The sequence below is a fragment of the Epinephelus fuscoguttatus genome, linkage group LG7, assembly GCF_011397635.1.
Source record: "Epinephelus fuscoguttatus linkage group LG7, E.fuscoguttatus.final_Chr_v1".
Classification (NCBI taxonomy): Eukaryota; Metazoa; Chordata; class Actinopteri; order Perciformes; family Serranidae; genus Epinephelus; species Epinephelus fuscoguttatus.
Window position 1 is genome coordinate 3,974,767 of NC_064758.1, and position 23,880 is coordinate 3,998,646.

At 39.9% G+C, this 23,880-nt stretch overlaps 1 protein-coding gene across 1 annotated transcript in view; it reads left to right on the forward strand.

Annotated features, from left to right (window-relative positions):
* The first annotated feature begins 3,614 nt into the window (after nucleotides 1–3,614).
* The window catches only part of LOC125892021 (voltage-gated potassium channel subunit beta-2-like), a 202,408-nt gene continuing 182,142 nt past the window's right edge, over nucleotides 3,615–23,880 (forward strand). Inside the window, exons 1-4 of the mRNA XM_049581741.1 lie at nucleotides 3,615–3,691; nucleotides 13,630–13,743; nucleotides 18,666–18,909; nucleotides 21,756–21,865. The gene's annotated coding sequence lies outside the window, so the exon portion shown is untranslated. The remainder of the gene's footprint in view (nucleotides 3,692–13,629; nucleotides 13,744–18,665; nucleotides 18,910–21,755; nucleotides 21,866–23,880) is intronic.

Here is a 23,880-nt window from a genome sequence, read left to right on the forward strand (position 1 = left end):
AGTGACATTTATTTGACTCCACTAAATCTTTAATTGGTGATCTATAAAAGAGTGATTATTTTGCATTGATAAAAGAATAGGGTCTGATCATCGTATTGAGTCAATAACATGCAACACTGTACCACAGATAAACATGGTGGGAGACAAGAATGGTGGGATTACAACACAACAATGACAACTTAATTTTAAAATGAATTGATGATACAATATTCAGGCACACTGCACTTTAAAATTAAATATTTCATTGTCTACTCACCCCCTATTTCCACGAATTAACAATAAACAACAAAGCAATGAACAACATCACACACTCTACAATGTCAATGTGTTGCCTTCTTGGCATCATTTATTTGTCTATTTGTATTGCTTTGCAGTATCATGGAGCAGGCGTCCCAGTGGACCATTATAGTGTTTTTTACCCAGCCATTCATTCCAGTCAATCATAATCATATGATCATTTAGTAGATTCCCCTGGAGTCTCCCGATGGTCTCTTTAGCTCCTCCAGGCCCTCTCAATGTGTTGAGTGTGGCAGCCTGTATCAGCATTGACATACTCCACACTGTGGTTGACTGTATGGAGTTCACAGATGGTTAGTATAATGGACATCACTGCAAAAAAATGTCCTAAACTTGAAGCTTTTTTTGGTAATTTTATTGTCATGCACACCAAATTATGTTGACCATGACTGATTTATAAAAGCAATGAAGGGTAAAACATCCAAGGGGGTGAATACTTTTTATAGGCGCTGTACGTGTAATATGCTTACGCCAGGGCCACACTGCCCGCGGAAGCGCAGCGCACCGAAATTCTCGGTCTACACTTGTTCTATTATTATTGGCTTGTCAGTCATCTATGAAGCACTTTGAACTGCAGTAATCTGTATGAAAGGTGCTATACAAATACAGTTTTTCCCCTAGAATGTTTTTTCAGGCCTGGTGGTACCCACCCACATTGGCGCGATCAGATTCGGTCAGATGGCGCAGCAGGCAGTCTGCAGTTTATATTTGCATTCAAATTTTTGTTCACTCAGTATATTCAAGACTTAGAACACTGTGTGCATGAAGTGCTAATGTAGTACAAAAGATAATTAAAGGTAACATTTTTTTTAATGCAATAAATGCGCTTTATTAAATTATCTTCTCTTTGTGATCACTTTATTGCATGGGCCTGAAAGGCTGCAGTGTGGTGGTCTGACCCCATATGAGCATCAAGCACATCTTTCCTGTACATCTCACAAAGGACCCCTACGAAAACCCTCTGGGATGGTTTTCTTTTAACAGACTGCTTATGCTGACAGCATATGCAACTGTAACCCACCTCTGGCTTTGGTGTAATAGGAAATAGGAAATTTAAATCACAGGCAATGTGATTCTTTCGAGTAATGTAGATTATTTCTATGTAGTTTTTAAAATATCCAGTAGATATTTTAGTATTATTTTCATACCTGTACAAGAATCACATCCAGTTGAAAAGGCTCATCTTGGATTTGCTGAAGAAAGACTTGTACCGGACTGATTTTGTGACAATGCCTTAATGGTTGGCCCTCTGTTGACAAACCCTATGGACAACACAGCTACTTGTGAGTGATCCAATGAAATTCAAAGATAAACCATAATTGCTGTGATTTCTGTTTAAGACCTTTCCAAAAATTTGTTTCAATGTGATACCAATCTAAAAATGAACATTTTTGAAGGATTAACAAAACATGTAGATAGATAGATAGATAGATAGATAGATAGATAGATAGATAGATAGATATGTAACGTGAGGGTTCGATAGGTGGTATCTAGACACCCTTTATGAGAGGAAACAGCAAGATTGAGACAGATGACTGTTAAGCAGAACTTTACTGAGGCCCCCGGCATCAGAATCACAACAACAATTACACTTCCTTGTCTCTAACCCCCATGTGACTAGCCCAACCAATCAGAGGCCAGGAATGACCTAGACCAGGGTAAATATTACTGAAATGAGGTAAAACCACAGAAGTGGATTCAACAGACCGTTTTAACTGTTTCAAAAGATGCTGGTGTAAATATCTGAACTGTAAATATGTAGATAATAAAGCACAAATATATGACTAATTGACAGCGTAACACTGTAAATATATTTTTGGTAAATTAACTCAAATGTATAAATTAACTTTTAAATCTTACAGATAGATAGATAGATAGAACAACAAATAGTAGGCCTAATATTATTACAGATAAGGCAGTAAATACATAATGTATAAATAAATAAACTAGTTAATTAACTAATTAATTAATACTGTGATGTAATCTGGTGCAGATTAAGTAAATTCAAGAGAAATTGGCTAACGTTACCTACCATTTATAGAAATCTCCAGGACTGCAGTCCTTCATCTTCATTTTGTGTTGGCAAATGTTGCATTTCATCTTCTTTTTGAGAAGCTTTCTTTTTTGTAGCCATTTTATAAGTTTCAAGTGGTGTTTTCTTTTAGATCTAGAACCTTCAATTAACTCCCTCAGTTCAGTGGCTAAACCTGGCATTTTTCCATCAAATGAGCTATGCAGACTTCCTTTTTTTTTTTTTTGTCGAGCTATTCAGACTTCCTGTTTGCGCCAAAAGTGTGCCATAAGAACTCCCTGAACTAAATTGTGAGGTGGGCTAGTAGGCTGATAGGAGAGCTGCAGCCGAACCCCGAATCCTTATACACCAAGCATTTACAGAGGCTAGCTTGGTCCATTCTAGAAGATGGCTCCCACCCACTATACAACGAATTTCAGCCCCTTCCATCAGGTCGCAGATGTAAAGTGCCTGTCTGCAAAACTAAACGATATTGGGACAGCTTTCTGTCCACGGCCATTAGAATGTTAAACAAAACATAGTAATCTTTTATGGACTAAACTTTAATTTATTTATTGACTGTACAGCCTTTTTATTCTATTTATTCTTTTTGTATCTGCCACAATAGTTTTTTACACCTAACTTAACTGCAAACCAACTCTAACCTCAGGTACTAATAAAGTTACCTTACCTTACCTTACCTTACCTTACCATGCCATGAGGTCACAGGTCATAGGCCAAGTACAGGTCTTGCTGCGTTCACTTATGGTCGGAGGTGGGAAATACGTCATCTCTGACCTAGGTGCGTTCGAGTAACAAAGTCAGAGGTTGAGGTCATTAAAATTCGTAAAAACTCATAAAATGTACATTTTTCTCACCGTTTGTGATGTGGGCGGCCATGATGAAATTGCGTCGTACGACGAACTGGGGGTTTAGAAAACATACCAGAGTTGTTGACCTGAATTGTCGGGCTGCTATTTTATTTTTCCTACTCGGAAGTCGGAATCTGTGACCTCCAAGTTATACTTGGAGAGACAGACCGATTCAGACCCGTCTCTTGCCAACGACAGCCACCTGACATGTGCATGCAAATTGACTGTTTTTTTTTTTTTTTTTTTTTTTTTCTGTAACATTTTATGTCACCATGCTCAAAAGACCTTTCACTAGATCTGGAAAAGCCTTCAAAGAAGACATGTTGGCCAATCCGCAGTTGTGGAAGGAAAAAGCGCAGCCAACAGCACCTGACGTTAGCATCATGGCGGACGACAGTGACGATGGCGGTGAATGCAAGAATTTGACGGAAACTAACGCTATTAAAGATGACGAAGACAATTTTGATATTTCCAGCGACACCCTTGATGCTGACAGGAGAGACGAATCTCGGTAAGTTAGGTTTTTTTTTTTTTTTGATCAAAATTTTATTTCAATTTTCACATTAGAAAAAAAAACATGAGTGAATAATACCAAGGCACAGGGTGTGTACATATACAATACATACAGAAAATAAAATAACTTAAAAATAAATAAAAACTGTCAAAGTATATCTATAAAAAATATTAGTACAGGCAAGGGCATTGGTCGATGACTCACCAACATTCAACACACACACAAGGTACAAGGTATATATATATATATATATATATATATATATATACATATACACATATATGTACATACATACACATACACATACATTCTATTCTGATCTTTCAAGTAAACAAATATCAAAAAAGAAATTAAGCCAAAGTCTCCTCAACAGAATGGTAGGTTCAAACCAGTTCTTAATGATAGATTTTTTAGCTGCAGTTGAAGCTGCCATTAAAATTCGCTTCTCCTGAGAAGAAATATAAACATTAGGGTTGAACCCCAATAAATAAAGAGCAGAACAGGTGGGAAGAGATTTACTGATAATGTAACAGTAATGTTTATGTATTCCCAAAGAGACTTAATCATGGGGCAGTGCCAGATTGAAAATGAATTAGTTGATGGGCCAGATTCTTTGATGATGAAAATAAATTAGTCCAGATTGTATGCCAGTCGCAAACAAAACCAAGAGATTGTAAGAGATTTTCCCAACCATGTAGAACTGGGAGAAGTTTAATACCAGTTGAGGCAAGCTTGGTGTAGATCTGAGTGACTAATTTAGACTTTGAGAAAAGCAGTGTTGTTATTGGATGAATGCCAGGAGAAACATCCCATGGAACCCCGTAAGTTTTTAAAGCAGTGCGGAGTTGAAGGTAAAAGAACCATGAGGAGCCTGGGATGGAATAAGAGTTTTTAAGGTCTTGGAAGGATCGGAGGCCTTGGTCATTAAAGATATCGCCTAATACATGGATCCCCTGTTTAGACCACTGGTGAAAAGTAAAGGGCATTGACCCGGATAGTAGTGAATTATTGTACCAGATGGGAGAAGAGGCGTGAAATTTGCAAGCAATAGATAAATGCTTTTCAATGCAATACCAGATGGATAATGTATTAGAGATGATGGAACCCATATGTGATTTAGCAGTTTTGAGCTTAACAGAGGAAAATGGTAAGTCCTAAATTCTGATTGGGTGTGACAGAGCATTTTCTATGGCACGCCAGGACACTTCTGAGGAAGGATCCAACCAGATTTTAATGGCTCTTAATTGAAATGCCCAGAAATAATACTTAAAATTCGGTAAAGCAAGACCACCAAGCAATTTGGGACTCGAAAGACTCGAAAGACTTATCCTAGCCCGTTTCCCCTTCCAAATAAAATTTCTACATAAAGACTCCAGCTCTTTAAAAAGATTGGTTGGTGGAGAGAGAGGAAGCATGGAGAACAAAAAAGTGATTCTAGGCAGAATATTCATTTTTATAGTGGAGATACGACCAAAGAGACCACAGTGCAAGGAAGACCAGGAATTGAAATCTTTCTTTACTTTTTCTAAAGCAAAATTAAAATTGTCTTTTATTATTTGAGAGACTGTGGGTCTTATGGAGATACCTAAGTATGTAAAGCCATGGGGTTGTACAGATACCAGGAAATTTGACAGATTGAGATTTGTGAGTGTGAGATGGAGGGGCATGAGAATGGATTTTGACCAATTGATTTTATAGCCAGAAAAGGAGCCAAATGTTTGGAAAAGATTCAGAACGTGGGGTAGGGAGTTGGTGATGTCAGTGAGACATAGAAGGATGTCATCTGCATACAGGGAAATATAGTGAGATGTATTCATAATTTTGACAGGTTTTATGACATTGTTTTGCCTCAGTGCTAGAGCTAGTGGTTCCAGCGAAAGAGCGAATAGAGCAGGGGACAGTGGACAGCCCTGTCTGGTTCCCCTCGTTAGAGGGAAGTCACATGCACCAGGGTGACCAGTTTGAACACGCGCAGATGGGGCTGTGTATAATGTTTGGACCATATGAATAAAAGAGGGGCCAAAACCAAAGCATTTCAACACTGCCAATAAAAAAACTCCACTCCACGCAATCAAAAGCCTTTTCTGCATCTAAAGACAAAATTGCTGAAGGATGTTGCTCAGAAGCTGCATCAATAATTTGTAAGAAACGGCAAATATTGTCTGAGGCCATCTGACCCTTCACAAAGCCAGTTTGGTCATGGTGAAGCAGAGAAGAAACACAAAAGTCTAACCTTCTTGAGAGAACTTTGGCAAACAATTTCAAATCAGCATTTAAGATGGATAGGGGGCGGTAGCTAGAGTATTCAGCTGGGTCCTTGCCTTTTTTCAGAAGTAATGAGATAAGTGCGTTCTTTTGATCACTGTCAAAAACAATAGGACCAATCAAATGCCACAAAACATAGAGTAATTTGGGGGGGATTCCATCCAAGCCTGGAGACTTTCCTTTCGGCATTGAAACAAGGGCATCTTCAAGCTCTTTCAATGTGATTGGAGCTTCTAAGAGAGAGAAGTGTCGATCAGAGATAGTTGGAAAGTTCAAAGAATCTAAAAAAGACTCCATTTCTTGGTAGTTTTCTGGAGCCTCTGATGTATATGATTTAGAATAATAAAGTGTAAAAGCATGATTAATATCAGAGGGGAGTGTGCATAATTTACCAGTGTCATTTTTAATACAATTTATAGAAGCTAAATGTTCAGATTGTTTAAGTTTCAATGCCAGAAGTTTACTAGGCCTTTCGGAATATTCGTAGTATTTTTGTCTGGTTTTCAAATGAAGAAACTCAGCATGTGCAGTATTAAGACACCTATGCTGTGACCTAGCAGAAGTTAGGAGCTTTTGACTGGCTTCAGTGAAGTTAATTTTTTGTTGGGCTTCAAACGAGGATATCTGCTTTTCAAGATTTTCAAGAGTCTTCCTGCATTTTTTGTTCAGGTGAGATAAGAAAGAAGTACAAACCCCCCTAATATGACATTTAGTTACTTCCCAGAGTATATGTGGGTTGACCGGGGATTGTGTATTGAGATGGAGAAAATCCTTTAAACTTTCAGTGATATAAATTAAAAACTCCTTATTTTGAAGAAAGGTAGTATTAAATCGCCATCTCTTACATCCAATAGGTTCTGAGAATTTTTTAAGAGAAAAAATAATGGGGGAATGATCAGAAAGAAGCATAGAAAGTATAGTAGTCTAGGCATTATATTTCAAGAGCACAGGAGAGATGAAGAAAAAGTCAATGTGGGAATAAGATAAATGGCGAGCAGAAAAATAGGTATAATCCTTAGTGGAAAGATTTAACAGACGCCATGAATCTGTAATGTTTAGGTCTTTTAGAAAAGCTGTAATATATGAAGATTCTGGTTTTTGAAAGGCTGAGTCATGTTTGGAGGTATCTACAGGATCAATTATCATCAGCCAAAATCAAAATGGAGTCAGAGAAATCCAATAATGTTGACTTAATATTGTTAAAGAAGTTAATATTGAAAGTATTTGGAGCATAAATAGATGCTAATCAGCACGTAGAGCCATTTATTATGACAACAGCACAACAAAATCTGCCTTCATTGTTGGATCCCACAGTTCATAGAATAAAATCTAATCTCCTTCTGACCACGATCAAGGTACCTTTAGTTTTATTTGGAGCTAAAGAGGAAGAAAGCACTTTAAAAAAATTGTTCTGAAAACTATTAACATCAGAAGATTTTAAATGAGTCTCCTGTATGAAAGCAATATCCACATTATTTTGTTTTAAATATTCTAAACACTTAAAGCCATAGTTGGTAATGTTGGAGAGCTAGCAAGATTTGGAAGCAACACCTCCTCTAAGCTCCACCCCCTGCTCCCCGTCCCGTCAATGCTCCGTCCAAAGCCACAAGCTCAGACATGCCTGAATGCGCATCCTGCAGTCAGCAGAGCAGAGGAGAGCCGAGTAAAATAACAAACCCCCCAAAGCAAACAAATAATTACCTGTCCAACAGAAAGACAGCAACCTCTGCATCACTTTTCAGGCCCTTCAGCTCCCTCAGTTGTCTCCACCGTTCAAAAGCTGGACTGCTGTTGATGTCTGGTTTGTCCTCTCATTTTATCCAAAGCCTTTATTGTCGCAGCCTTTTCTGCCTCTGACTTTCTTTTCTCAGCCTGTTTAGTGGGGCGAGCTGTTACAAACACTGGAAGTGGTACTTTTGGCTGCATTTTCTCTGCCATTGTTCAACAAACTCCTGCTAACTTGATATTTCTGCTGAGGAGTGTGCTGAATATTTCCGGCAACGGTGACACGTGATGAGTGCGCGCAGGGAGGAGGGAGGGAGCGAGAGAGGGGGGCTCAGGCAATACGAGACATGAAGGCATCTGATTGGTTCTTTCCATTCGCACCGAATGGCAGTGATTGGTCAGAGTTTTTACAGGCCTGCAGCTGCCACAGAGGTTGGATTTTTTTCATTCCTTTTTCTGAACACATGATCTATTGACTACTCTCAGGATGGAAGGACCATTTCACCCAGTATAACAAGAAGTGTTTCTGAACAGGATTACCAACTAAGGCTTTAATCCTTTTTACTGGTGAGTATAAGCCACGAGCATTCAAAGTCAGAAAATTAAAGGTTATCTTTTCCTAATGCAAAGAAGAGTTGCAGTACTATGACTAGAAACACAGGCCATGTGTATAAATGGACAATACTGAAACCGAGTACGAAACATGAAACAACAACAACAAAAACATCAACCGTTACAACAAACACGACAACAACAACAACCACAACAACAGAGGAGGGGATGATACTTTGTTGCAATTTAGTTTTCGTCTGGTTCACACTGTTCCTTATTAAGTGAACGTAATTTTGTAAACAAATGACATGCGGTCCAAAGTGTGCCAGCTGTCAGACGACAATGGATCGGCAGCAACAAATTGTGATTTCTGTGGCAGCTACTATTCATGTGATATGTTGTTGCAACCAAATAAACACAGTGGGGTAGGACCACAGATCAAGATGTGTGAATAATGAAGGAAGGATTCACACAATTCAGAGGACACATAGGCCTACAACAATACTGAAGGCCAGATAGATTAAATGCAGAAAGTGATTGCTGTCACATTAACAACTGTCTTGAGTTTGTTTACTGTTGCCTTGACAACAGGTATTTTTGTGGTGATAACACCGGCTATTTTAACCCAAACCACGATCTTTCCCTAACTCAGGGTTGCCAACTTTGGGCAGAGGGCTGGAGTAAGATTTTAACTTGTGACGTAATATCCGCTTGCGCACGCGTGTTCACAAACATATGTGGACACGGCGGCACGTTTTTTTTGTTTTGTTTTGTTTTGTTTTTGTTTTAAAAGAGTTAATATGCACATGTGACAAACAGAAGACATGAGTGTACGTTTACATATTCATATCTATAGGCCTAAGCCCCACATACATCCATAGACATATATTTGTTTTATGGTGCAGATCAAGGTCGATTTCATCAATCTATGGTAGTATAGTCATCTGCTTAAAAAATCCAATAATATGTCCTGTTGTGACAAACAGAAAGATTTCACGGGGGGTTCGGGGGTTCTCCCCCGCGAAAATTGTGAAGTTAACACGGTGAAATCCTATTTTCATGCAATTTCATACAGAAACAGATAAATTCAAGGACTTTCAATGACCTGTGTACAGGGCTGGACTGGGACAAAAAAAGCTGACATATATGTATCTTATTTGTACATGCACACATTTTATTAAAAATTGAAATGATAAATCTTGTAGAGTTTCTTTGGCAAGTGCTTTCACCATAGGCATTGTGTACTCCGGGGCCATCTACTACCACCAGGATGTAGCCTACATGAGAAGTGAATGAGCACATTGATTTTCGAGCCTTAGTACTCTCTTCCAGGGCATGTAGGGTACTACTACAATTTATTTTAATTTTGGTAACAGCGTAGTATGTGCCAGGGCCATTTTTTTGTCCCAGTCCAGCCCTGCTTTATACCTCCAGGGTTTCCGCAAATTATCGCATAACATTATGATCTCGCGATCTGACAATTCCAGCCGCTCGCGTGCGCCCCGCTAAAGTTCCAGTGGACATTGACGCCCGGCACGGGACGGACGGAGCAAGTCCGCACCATGGCTGAATCACGCACGCGATCCAGTGGACATCCAGTATGAGGTCCGGGCGCTACCGAAGACATCAAACTACCAGTGAGCCAACTTACCTTTCTTCAAGTTCAGTCAGTCAAGTGTCTCTCAGTTCACTTGAAAAGTCACGTCCTCCCCGGCGTGTGAAACGGCCTGTAGTTGGCTGACTGTGAGACTAGAGTTGCCCAATCAAAGCGCAAATATGGATTGCACACCAATCAGAGAGAAGTTTTCCACAGAAACATTTGGGTGCACTCCATTTCACTCAACCGGTAGGCTGGTCAGGCGGAGTCTGCCCCTCTCCTCTCCTCTCCCCTCTCTGAAGTCTGGCTGCAAACTTCAACCCCGCCCACCCGGCGCGCCGGCTGTTTGAAATTAATTTAAAATAATCAGCTGCCAGCCTTTTTTCCAGCGTTCGTCATTGGCGTGAGAATTGGTTGGGCAGAGTGAGACCGTGAGATGGAAGGTGAATGCGTGTGTCATACACCAGATGCGTGAGAGTTGGCAACCCTGCCCTAACTCTACCTAAGTGGTTTTTATTGCTAAACCTAACCAGACCTTAAAAGGTGACATATTATACTCATTTACAACAAGTTCTCATAGGTCTCAGAGGTCCTACAACAGTTTTTGAGGTGTGTTCCCACCTTGGTCCTGGATTTAACACAGCCTGAAAAGTTCCTCTAGTATGCCCTCCTGGAAACAGGCAATTATACTATATAGGCTTATACAGTAAAGCAACACGAAATGGTAAAACTTCCACATTTGATAATGTGTCACGTACAGATCCATGCTTTATCTTCAGACTTTTAGTCAAGCCTGCGTTGTATGGACCAAGGTTAATAAAGCAGTTGTCCGTAATATGGTGGACGCACACAGAGAACATTTTAGGGAGTTTTGAGGGTACATTTCTGTTAAAAATGAAATCAATCCACTGAGTCTTCAGAGCCTCAGACAAAGGGAATGAAAATAGACCTCTATGCTGGATGTTGCAGGCAACAACACAGCAACTGCCATGCTTTGTTCACATGCTTGCCATATTCATTTTATCAGAGTGTTTGCAAGGGGGAAAAAATGGCGCCCGAAAGATAATTTCAGAGGGCAGACCTCATCTGACTAGGGGAGTGTCAAAGAGAGTGTCACCAACCTGGGGGAGGAGTAATTTCGCTTATAGACGTCATCAGTGGAAAATTTCCAAATGGCATGTTTGAGCACATATATTCTGAAAGGTGGAGCAAGCAAGAGAGGGAGAGGACAGACTTTTCTCATTTCTGGGGGTGTGTAGACAGGCTAGGGGACGCAAATAACTGTTAGAAAACCATGATAAAGTAAATTTTGCATAATATGGCCCTTTAACCACAGCGCTGTCACACCATAGAACATCATTATTTTACAACAGTGATTTGTAACAGTTTTGGGAGCAGAGAAATCAGCTGATCGCTGCTGTAGGGACTTCACAGAGATGCGTTAACAGGCAAAACATTTATATTAGGTGGCTTGAGCACTCAATATGAAGCTTTTTATTTTTTCTTTATTTCCCGTTCCAGGGTTTCCCACAGAAAAGTTGTTAGACCTGGTAGTATTATACATAATCTCTAATTAGTACAGTTGTTCCGATACCAATACCAGTATCGGAAATGCCTCCGATACTGCCTAAAATGCGGCATCGGGCATCGGCGAGTACAGTCTATGACCAATCCGATACCACGTAATGCCTCACGTCGTTACACCTACGCACACTATTGTTTGAACATTGGCATCACGATGTGCGCATGTGCAATGTTTTCTCTTTTTTTAGAACATGTAAACTTTTGTTTTGCTTCAGAAAAGCAGCTCTGAAGCTTTGCTCTTTGCTCCGCTCTGCTCGCCTCTCTCTCTCTGTCTCTCCCTCTCTGACAACAGCAGCCCCTCCCCCTCTCATGCACACGCTACAGTCACACACTGAAAATGAGCGACATGCAAGAGGGAGAAACAGTAAAGGAGGATTTATGCCTAGTACACACTATACAACTTTTCTGCCCGTTCTGACAGTCACTGTCACATTACACGATTGTGGAGTTATAAAATCGTGCCGTGACTTGGCCGACAGACATGACACACTACATGATGGTGCACACCAATTATCCCCGGTCAACATTACGACATGTGTGATGTCATCGGGTTATTCTTGTCCTATTTTTATTACTTTTACTTTTATTTCAGTCGCTGTGTCTGTTCATGTGCCAGCCGAAATGTTGTTGTAGTCACCTGAAAAGTGTCAGCAGATGGCAGGAGCTACATTTGAAGTACCATATGTAAACATAAAAGTCACTGATTTCTCCACAAGTTCCTACAAATGTTTCACAATAAAAGCATATTTAGAAAATGGAGGGATTCTCCCAGCCAAGGTTATAAGGGGCTTTTAATTTGAAACAAGTACAGGAAGTGTTGAGTTTGAAATGATGCCATGCATTTACTTTATCAAGGCAACGGGAGCCAATACAAAGTAAAAATATAAAGACACAGAGGGAATGATAAGTAACGGCCCTTTTTATAATAAGTCTGTTTCAAATGAAGCTGGTAGCCTCTGCAGTTGTGGTGAGTAAAAGCCCCGCCACTCTTTTTAATTTTTTTTTTACCATAAGACAACTGGTGAAAATTCTTGTATTTTTTAATATAGGCTATAGGTCCACTATAGGGGTGTGCGCAATTCATTGATTCTGCAATGCATCTCGATGCAACGTGACGATTCGGCATCGATTCATTAAAGTTGATTCTTTAATCACTGAATGCAACACAGCTGCAGCGCATGGAACAAAAAAAAGTAGCACGCACCACCGCCCGGACAATTTAGCCAGTTGCAAGCCACCACAAGCACTTGGGAGACTCAAATGATGACCGCCAAGAAAGAGCAAGGAGAGAGCCATTCACTCACCTCCAGGATTACAAGCCAGTGTATGGAAACATTTTGTTTTGTGTGTGTGTGTGTGTGTGTGTGTTAGGGGTGAGTCCTGAGATCATAAATGGTTATGAAAAATTAGTACATGAAAAACTTTTTTTTTTTTTTCTTTTTAGGGGGGAGGGGGATGATACTAATTGTTGACTAACTGTGATAGACTGTGTTACCTTCTCCAGTCTGGTACTCTGAACCGTAGTTGGGAGACACTGGTTTTCTGTAGATTGTCTTTACAACTTGGCTCGTTGCCGGACCAATTCTGCTTGAAGAATGAAGATGCAGAGCTAACGTCCGTGCAGAGGCACATTTATTTATCCTCTACAGCAGGAAAACATAACATAACATAACATAACATAGGGCCTTCTCACAGAGACTATGCTGTAACTGGAGCCTGTCTAAACACTAAAAAGACTGCAACCACCTGTAGAATGAACAGTACTATTTTCATGGTGCATTCCCGTCCGTAAATTCCATACTCCATACACGTCACTTTACTTGCCACAACATCTACTTCGTCACACCCACACGGCCAGCGTCTTAAAGCGAAGGGCTGGCCAGTAACAACTGTGAATATGACAAGAAATGGTGTGAGACCGGGTTTGGCAACAGGTCAGTAGCCTACGTGCTCCATTCTATTAAATCGACGCGTTGGTTAAATGGCCCGTTCGGTTGGTATTCAAATAACTGTGGCTTTAAAGAATCTGTACATTTTGTACAGTATCATTACCCATTAGTCATAATCATGTTCAGACTATCTCCCCTTATGTTCTAATATTCTACTTTTGTTCCAACCCCCTTAACCAGCATTTCACATAATTATGACATGTACTTAACATTTTTTACAACATGAATTTAGATGCACTCAACTTTATTCCTCTCATTTTCAGGCATGAGTCAAACAGCAGCAGTCATGATTAAAAAGGCTAAGAAAAGAGAATCTGCTGAGACTGAAAATCCAGAAATTGAACAAGGAGATGGCCTCCCTTTGCCAGAAAGTTGGGGTAAGTATTTTTCTTTCTCCTGAAACCTATTTTCTCTACATACCTAATCTCAGTATCAGAATCAGTTTTGTTCTTCCAGATATATGACCTCAACTGCAGTGAAGCACAAAGACGAAATAAAGCTACTAGTTTAACCTACATGTAGGAAACTTGGTAGGCTTATGTAACGCTCAGAGAGGTACAAAAAAGCCTCTTGGAGGCATGCTCTAAACCCAACAGGAAGTCAGCCATTTTGAATTTACTGTGCAATTTTGGTGCATTTTTGGCCATTTACAGGGGTCATAAATGAACTAGTCCTAGAGATTTCATCCGATTGACTTCAAACCATGGTCTGTCCCATCCCAAGACCTTGAAGATGAAAAGTTATCAAAAGCGTGAGTTTTCGTCGAAGGGCGTGGCCACGGCCTGGCGACGAACTTTGATGTTTTGCCGTGATGATAAACGTTGCTGTAACTTGACTCCACGTGGGAATATCTTGCCAAAACTTTACACATATGATGACAGTCCAGCCCTGAACACATCTACAGAGGAATTTTGAATCACTGCCATAGCGCCACCTTCTGGCAACAGAAAGTTACTTTATACATTCTTTGATGTCCCGCTTCTAGCAGGTTAATCAGACCCACCTCAAACTTGCTAATCTAAGTCCTTAGACCTTGATGATACTTAAAAATGAAGCTTTTGAGTTTTCATCAGATGCTGTCACCGTGGCGCCGCCTTGTTCGCCATTAAACACGACGTTGTTTTGAAGGGACAAGAGATGCTTGAAAACTCACCAAATGTGGCATACACATCACAGGTTGCAAGTCCTGTTGTCTGATGTGATTTTTGTGCTTTGATGCACCAAGATGGCTCAACAGCGCCCCCTAGAATATTTCAATTAAGCAGCCCCCAAAGCTGGTTTGACCTCGATGTATGAAACTTGGTAGGCACCTGTAACACTATCACGTACAAGAAAGCCTCTTGGAGCCATGCTCCAAACCCTACAGGAAGTCCGCCATTTTGAATTTACTTGTGCATTTTAGCCCATTTCCAGGACTTGTAAATTAACAAACTTGTCCTACAGATTTAATCAGATTTGCTCCAAACTTGGTTTATGTGATCCTGACTATGTTGAAACAAAAAGTTATTACAGGATCTGCCCAATGTTGAATGGCGTACCCGCTGCGTAGTCTTGAATTTTGAGGTCTCGCCATGAAAAACGAAATTCCTATAAATTTGGCGGAAATGGTCCGATATCCACCAAACTTCACGATTCATATTAGTCCTGACCTGAAAACATTCATATGACCATATTTCCTGATACTCATAGTGCCACCTAGTGGTGACAGGAAATATGTCTCAGCAAACACTTAGCTTTCGATTTATCCTAAAGTTACATGCTGTGGTGTATATTTGATGTAAAAAACATGATGTATAATTAGTGCGCTCTCCAACTCCCTCTAGTGGAAAGAGGAAGTGATACAAAATGTGAAATATGTCATTCCAGCACTGTATCAAAGATATGCAGAGTCACTCCTGCATGCGATGTCTAACTTTGACAGAAATGAGTTGACGCTGTTTATTAATATTATTATTAGGGCCCGAGCGACGACAAAATCGTCCACGGAGGACCCTATTGAAATCGTGCTGTTTATTATTATTAGGGCCCAAGTGACGACGAAGTCGTCGGCGGAGGAACCCAGTGAAATTGCGCTGTTCATTATTATCAGGGCCTGAGCGACGACAAAGTCATCCGTGAGGACCCTATTGTAATAGGGCTGTTTATTAGGGCCCGAGCACCTAGCGGTGCGAGGACCCTATTGAAACGCAAGGATTTTTAGGGCCAGAGCGACGACGATGTCGTCCGAGGACCCTATTGAAATCGCGCTGTTTATTATTAGGGCTCGAGCATCTAGCAGTGCAAAGGCCCTATTGAAACTGAAGGAATTATTATTATTATTATTATTAGGGCCCGAGCAGGTCTCAAACCGCGACGTCCCTATTGTTTTTCGAATGATTATTAGGGCCCAAGCAACGACTTCGTGCCCCAGTTTCGTCCGACCGCATCTGAAATTCGATATTTTTGGGCGGTTGCACATGGTCGACGCGAAATGCCGAAATAGCGCCCCCTACAAATTTTCAAAAAACCCTCCCCATTGGGGTTAGTTTGTCGTAGGCAAACAAAATTTGGTAAGCACGTTTATCATACCGAGACACCCAAAACTGTCTCTTGATGTCATGGTAAAATCCCAACAGGAAGTTGGCAATTTTGTTTTGAATTTTTTCGTTACGGCGATTTGCTATGGCGCCTCCCTCGCCACCAAATACGTTTGGCTTTTTGATGGCTTCAACGACCCCATCTCCTCATGAAAATTGATACACAGGTCAAGAATGGTGAGCGCTTACATCTGATAGGGGCGTCGCCCATGGGGGGAACAAAATGCCTCTATAGCGCCCCCTTGAAATTTTCAAAAAACCCTCCCCATAGGGTTCTTTTTGGAGTTGGAACATGAAAATTGGTACACATGTGTATGTTGTCCAGACGCATATAAAAGTCTCGAGCACCAATGGTCTACTCCAAACAGGAAGTCGGCCATTTTGATTTTGACTTGTCATTTTGACATGATTTCCACATGTTGCATTTTAACGAACTAGTCCTAGGGATTTCATCCAATCGACTTCAAATTTTTTACAGATCATCCAGACACCATGCTGATCAAAAGTTGAGCTCTGCATGTCTGTAGGTCAAAGGGAGTGGCTGCTATGGTGCTGCCATTTTTGATCCATCGCCATGCATATTCAAGCAGCTCTCTCTCCCACTTAATTCATCCAACCTGCTTCAAAATTTCTGTACATGATAAGAGCCCCGCCCTCAATGCCTCCATATGCTCATAGGCAATCTTGCTCATGGCGCCCCCTTGTGGAAACAGGAAATGCCATCTTTTACACTGACAAACACCAGCCTCAAGCTCCTGACTTGATCAACTACATTTTGTGGCCACATGACAATGAAGTTGATGAATCTCCACAGTGACACACGTGTCCTGTCATGTTGCAGGCTGCTGCGGCGGCGGCAACTTGTCATCCTTCACCACGGAACATCAACTTGATATAAATCCTTCATGCATTGTCCGATTTGCTCGAAATTTCACATGTGTGATGAGGGTCCACCCCTGAATGCACGTGGCAACATCTGGTTACGCTCGTAGCGCCACCTGGAGGATGAATGAAACATTGCGTTTTTTCGCTCCTGCCAAGTTTTTTCTCCCTTCTCGCTTCATGCCACAGCCCCCACGTGCCTGAGGCCCCCACGGTTACATGGGGGAGCGAGGGCCCGATCACAGCTGCTTGCAGCTTTAATTATTATTATCTTTCTGTAAGTAAGTGCTGCAGGCTACACCGTGTAAGGGAGGGCGTTGCAATTTGGAGGGTTGGTCCAGACCCCTGCAAGGACCTCAGACACAAGAAATTACACATATGTACCCGCAGGGGGCACTACAATCAAGGCCAACACGTTTTGGCATTTAACTCCCACACTGTATGTCACACATTCAAAAGCCTTATATCGATGGATTCCCTGAATAGAGCTGCATCAGTTGTGCATGGTCCCGCCCACTTCCGCCTAACTTTTTTCCCACCAAAAGTGTCAAAAACTGCAAAATGTACTTTTTTGATCTCCTCCTAGAGATTTTGTCCGAACTGCATGAAAATTGGCACCTAGACTCACAAGATGGACCTTATCTAAAGTTGTCAAAAGAATTTTGCCGGGTGTGCCTGAGATCCTTAGTTAGTATGTGACTGTGAGGGTGTGACCCGAAGTTGGTGAACATTGGCCACTAGGGGGCGCTATAAACATGGGAAGTTTATATCTCATAAACGGCTATTTTTATGAAATATGGTGGGTATGATGTAGGGCCATTCCTGAGGCCATATATTGAAGGTGGTCATGACTGGTCGAAGTGGGCGTGGCTTATTACAAGATAAACAACAAACATTTGTTTCAGCTGAAGTATTGCACTGAGGGCTGTGAAATTTATAGAGTACATGTAGAATGGGACACAAACCTACCTTACCAAAAATTGCGCAGTTACTTCACTAGATGGCACTATAAAAGACGCAAACGCATTTTTTTCTGTTACTTTCACATTTTAAATCACATATCCATAAACTATATATCCACGTATTCACTACATAGAGCTGGATTTGCTGACATAGGCCCTGCCCACTTCGGCCATACATTTCCTTCGCTACATTGCTACACATCCAAAACCTACTTTTTTGAACTCCTCCTACAGATTTTGTCCAAACTGCATGAAACTTGGCACGTCAACTCTCAAAATGGTCTTGATCTAAAGTTATCAAAAGAATTTTGCCCAGTCAAAAAATGTGAGAATTATAAACGACAAAAACTTTTTGCTAGCTAAAATACACATATTGTTCCATATTTTTGCAGGCTAAATCATATCAACATGACACTTAACACACTTGTTCCAGAGGTTGTTCAGAGGCTCAGTGCCAAATTTGGCCCAAATTGGCCACTGGTGGACACTGTAAACCCAAAAATATCACATTTCATAAAAGTTTATCGGATTTGTACAAAAATAGGTGAGCCTGATGTGGGGACAGTCCTGAGGCCAGCCGCAAAGTTTGGTAATGATTGGTCAAAGTGGGTGTGACTTATTGCAACAAACGCATTCAGCCTTTAGTACTACCAATGCACTTCCCATTACGGTGAATACTGCAGCTCAGACGTTGGCCTGTGTCCTGACGCTTGCCCATAGCCTGTCGTCTTTTGGGGCTGACTGTCGAGGGCTCTATGGGGCGTGCGGGCCGAGTTGCGCGGGGAGGCTTGGACCCCTTTCATAACTGCTTGCAGTTCTAGTTATTATTATTAGTATTATTATCATTATTTACACTACACAATTTTCTCTTCTTTTTAGCCCAGGCCAATGCTGTAGTGACGGAGTCAACATCCTCATCTGCACCCCCCTTCCTCATCAGCCACCTCCTCCTCCTCATCTGACAATTCCAGCTCCTCCTCCTCCTTGTCCTCCTCCTCCTTTTCAGAAGATGAGAAGAAAAGAAGAAAACGGTACAAAAAGAACAGGGACAACAAAAAGAGCCACATCGAAAAGGGAAAGAAGAAGAAGAAAGTGGCAAAAGAAAAGACACTTGGCAGAAGAGGTGAATAACGGGGAAGGGTTCCTATTTAAAAAAGCTTTATTTATGTTAGTGCTGTCAAGAGATTTAAAAAAAAATGGAGAGATGAATTAATTATGATCTGTAATTAATTGATCTAATTAATCTTTTTTTTAATCTCATCTCAAAATTGCTGAGAAAAGCCCTCAACTTGAGGTATTTTCATTTAAATTCATTACATTATTGTGGCAGATGATCAAAAGATTGATATATATTACAAAAAGTGGTTTTATAAAGTCATATTTATTGTTTTCAACAATAACACACTTGAACACAGATGCAGTACACCTAGCCATTACATTCTTTTTTTTTTTTTTAGATTAGTCCCAATAAAGAGTGCTCAAACCTTCAGTCTCGACCACCAGGGGGGTGCTTGACTGTCATGACATGTCAGCTTCATTAAAAGCATAGCTGCAGATTAACGCTGCAGATTAACACAGAAACAATACATCTGTGGTCAGTTCTTTTCCAATTTCTCATTTTATTTCATGGAAGTGATCAGTGTAAGTGCACTTGTCCTTTAAACTTAATAAAAGCTAACAAAATAAAAGACAGCTGGTACATTCGTTACAGCTATATCAGTTTATAGAACAGTTTTGAACAGTTAGAACAAGAGGCTGCACTGCAATGTGCAAATCACTCCTTCTCGTGGCTGCCTGCGCTTTCCCTGTCCTCGCGGCTGCAACTTGTGCTGTCTTCTCTTCTTCAAACTACAACACCCATCCCAACTCAACCACTATGATCAGTTTTTAATGTTTTATCGGGCAATAACTACTCCAGACTCTGCTCTAGTGTAATTTTCGGGACAATCAGGCCAGGATTCAGGATTCAGGACAACTGCTTGGATTTCGGGACTGTCCCGAATTTTTCGGCAAACAAGGCACGGAGGTTGCCGGGGAGGTCAGATACTTGCGTGCTAGGGTAGACAGCTTTTCATAGGCTCCTGAGTGAGCAGACCACCACTGCAGGGGACAGTCATCAATGCTGATGCTGGGCTCTGCTCTGTAGTGCTGCAGCTCTCCCACAACTCAAGCACAAAGAAGCCCAATCATACGCCTACAGACGGATTTTATAAAAGGCAACTCTGTGGCATACAGAAACAGTAAAGTTAGAGATTAAAAATGAGATTAACGCAATCAAACAACATAGCGCGTTAAATATGGCTGTAATTAATTATTTGCAATTAACACGATAATTTGACACCCCAATTGATGTTAGATTAGTAATCTGAAACATTTGTGCTTAGGGATGTAAATTTTTGTTTGAAATTCTATCCATTTCATTACCAAAGTGGTTGCACTTATCTAGCATAACCAATGATTTAAAGGAGAAGTTTACAAAAAAAATACAAAAGAAAAAACACCAACATATTTTTCCTCTTCCCCAGAGTGATATCAATCCATCAAGATAGTCTCTGTGTGATTTGGCAAGGTTTAGAGACATCAGCTGTAGAGATGTCCACTATCACCCCAATACAATGGAGTTGAATGGCACTAGGTTTGTGGTGCTCAAAGCTCCAAAAAATACATTGGGCAAACTCGAAGGCAATGTTTACTTATAGAACTCATGACCCGGTAATTCAAGATTATCCACAGTCATTGTTGTGAGCAGTCTCATAGAGAACTATTTTCTACCATTTTCTAAGATGACGGCCATAATAGACTTCCATGAAACTGTTCACAAGGTTTGTGGATTATCTTGAGTAACCATGTTTTGATTTCTGGAAAGAGATGTGTTTTTCACAGAGGGGGAAAAAGTACTGAAAAATTCTACTCAAGTAAAAGTACCTTTACTTTGATGAAAATCTACTTAAAAGTACAAGTAAAGCTACCCATGTAAAAATCTACTCAAGTAAAAGTAAAAAGTAGTTTGTTTAAAATGTACTTAAAGTAGAAGTTACTTCTAACAACTTGATGGGGGTCACTCCTATGCAGTGCAAAAATGGTCCAGGGGTCATAAATCCAATCCAAAAACTGGTTATTTTTCTATGATGAACCATAGAATTCAATTCTATTTAGGGCTGCACAATATCATTAGAGCATTGCCATCGCAATGTGTTCTTGTGCAATAGTCACATAATTTCATGCAAATACACACACAGGTGAGCACACAAGAGCGCAGTTCAGGCTGCATTTTTTGACTGATAATTATAAATGGGACTGTGCACACGCGGTTTTCTTTTGTTTCGTTTGTTTCTTCGTTCATTTCAACTGCTGCGTCTGCTAGTGCTTCTGCCGAAGCACTCCCACCCTCCTCTCTCTCTCCAGTAACTCGCCAGCACCGGCAGCTTGTTCTGGGTCAATTCCACGCGAGAATTCCGAGATTCACCCTTTTGGTTTCCATTTAGCCGAAAACTTTTTGTTCTTGTTTTGTTTTTACTTAGTAATGGATGTGATTTCAAATGTAGCAAAGTACAATACTTAAGTCAAAATTTACCTAAGTAAAAGTAAAATTACAGATTTCAAAAACTACTGAAAAAATTACACACACAAAAAAAAAACTACTCAATTACAGTATCATGAGTAAATGTAATTAGTTACTTTCCACCTCTGGTTTTTCAAATGTAATTCTTGGCACATTGAGCTAATTTATTTTACTACTGAATTAGATTACTGCAGTAGTAAGCATAGCAGCTAGCTATGCATACAAATATAAATACTTGCGATGATGTAAGACTAGTCACAGCTGTAGAAGTTGAATTGGATATGGTGAATTATCAGCTGTGCCGTTAGGGTTTGTAAATTGAGATATCCCAGTAGTTGTGTGCTACTTTGTGATTTATTGATTGACCAGTTCATCCTTATTTATTAACTCTTCTCTTACTTTTGTAGCCTGTCATCCCACGGAGATCATTGCCAGACACAAGAGGGTGTTGAGAGCATACAACAGTGGAAAGAAATTGGGCAAAGCATGTGCATTCGCTGGTGTAACAGAGCTGACGGTGAGATGTAAAGCAGCAATCCCGGAGCTTGCCATAGCTTGCTCAGATAAGTTTGAAAAGCTACTGGCAGGATTCCGTAAAAGAGATAAGATAGCTGATTTTTTCAGCAAATTTGAATACATGATTCAAAATGATGCAGAAGTCAGGTCATGAAGCAGCGGGTAAGCTTATACCATACAACAAGAGGGAGCAGAAGTAATTGGCTGGGCACCCGGCTGCCGAGATGTTGGAACATATGTTATGTAAAAAGCTTAAACATGACCATTTGCCACTGGACGTTATTTATTAATACAGAATAGTAGGCTACTGTTAAAGGTAATTTTCACTGTTAATTTTCTTTTAAATTTAAGAAGAACATTTTTCAAATTTATCAGGCCAGCCCTAATTTTTGTTTCACTTTCATGTTAAATATTTAAAAAAATAATGTTTGCATGGCAATTGCAGTTTTGTAATAAAGGTTTTATTAATTATCTGTTGTGCTGACTTTTTTAAATCTCGTCTTTCTCCCACCCTGTTTATTTGTAGTGCAGTGCTGCAAATCAACATTGACTTTAAGGTTTTTTCAGAAATGTGTTTAAAGTTGATCATAAAAATCAACTGCAATTCTGTTATTGGTAAAGAAATGATCTCTCTAAGAGATCACCAATAAAAAATTTAATGGTGCCAAATAAATGTTACTTGATCGTTTACAAGCAGCTTATTAATCATTAAATAATTATTATAAACATTAGTTGCGACTTTACAATAACCATCTAAGTAATGTTTATAGATGGTTAATAAACCAATTATTAACCATGACTTACACCAGAGCTTTGGTGTAAGTCAACATATACTTGAAATGGCATACAGAGGCCTGGTTGAAAGTGTACTGCAGTTCAACATAACTGCCTGGAACGGCAATTTGAGTGTAAAAACAAGCTCTCCACTATTGTCAGGTTGCAGGGAAAGTGGTTGGTAAGCCCCAACAACAGTTCTGTGAGGTATTTAACAGGGCAGTAGGTAGGAAGGCCAGACAGATATCTGGAGATGCTTCACACCCTTTAAATTCACAGTTTGAATTGCTTCCATCCGGCCGCCGATTCAGGGCCCCAAGGGCGAGCCGTAACATATATAAGAAATCTTTCATTCCATATGCCATACAAGCACTGAATGCAAAATGACAGCACCAGGAAAAGCAAAGAATTTTAAGTGTTTTATCTGGTTTATACTGTCACCTGCTATACCATTCATCTGCTGGTATTTGTTGTCTATTTGCACAATTTTTTTGTGATGTATGGTGGGAAGTGTCTTGTGACTTTGTTTGTAATGTAACTTAATGTTGGAGGAGCCAAAGACAATTTTCCACTAAGGTGGACAATAATGTTAATCTAATCTAATCTAATTTACAAAGTATTACAAACATCAGTTGCAACTTTACAATAACCATCTAAATAATGTTTATCGATAGTTTATAAACCAAATATTAACCATTTACAAAGTGGTACAAATAAGAGGTCTTCTACATATTTAATGTTTATTGATGTTTTACAACCTGTTTCTTAAAGGTATATAAATCATTTGGACATCATTAATAAATGCTTAATATATTGTTAAAAATGTTATAATGAGTGCAACTATAAACCGTTAATAAATAGTCCATTAATAATTAATAAGCATTATTAATTATAATTTCATTGTTTGTTAATGGTAAAGTAACTATTAACTTACATTAATATACTATCTATTTACCATTTATAAATGGTCTATTTAGCATTTATAAATGATGGTTAAACATTCATAAATGATCTATTTACCATTTATAAATGGTCTATTTACCGTTTATAAATGATGATTAAACACTAATAAACTATCTGTTTACGTTTATAAATGATGGTTATTGTAAAGTGTTACCGGACTCAGCTTGTTTTATTATCAAATCTAACGTTAGCTATTGTGCTAAAAAGTTAGTGTTATGGAGAAATCCAATATTTCTCTTAATACCCTCCAAATTTCTGATTAGGTGGACATGATAACCT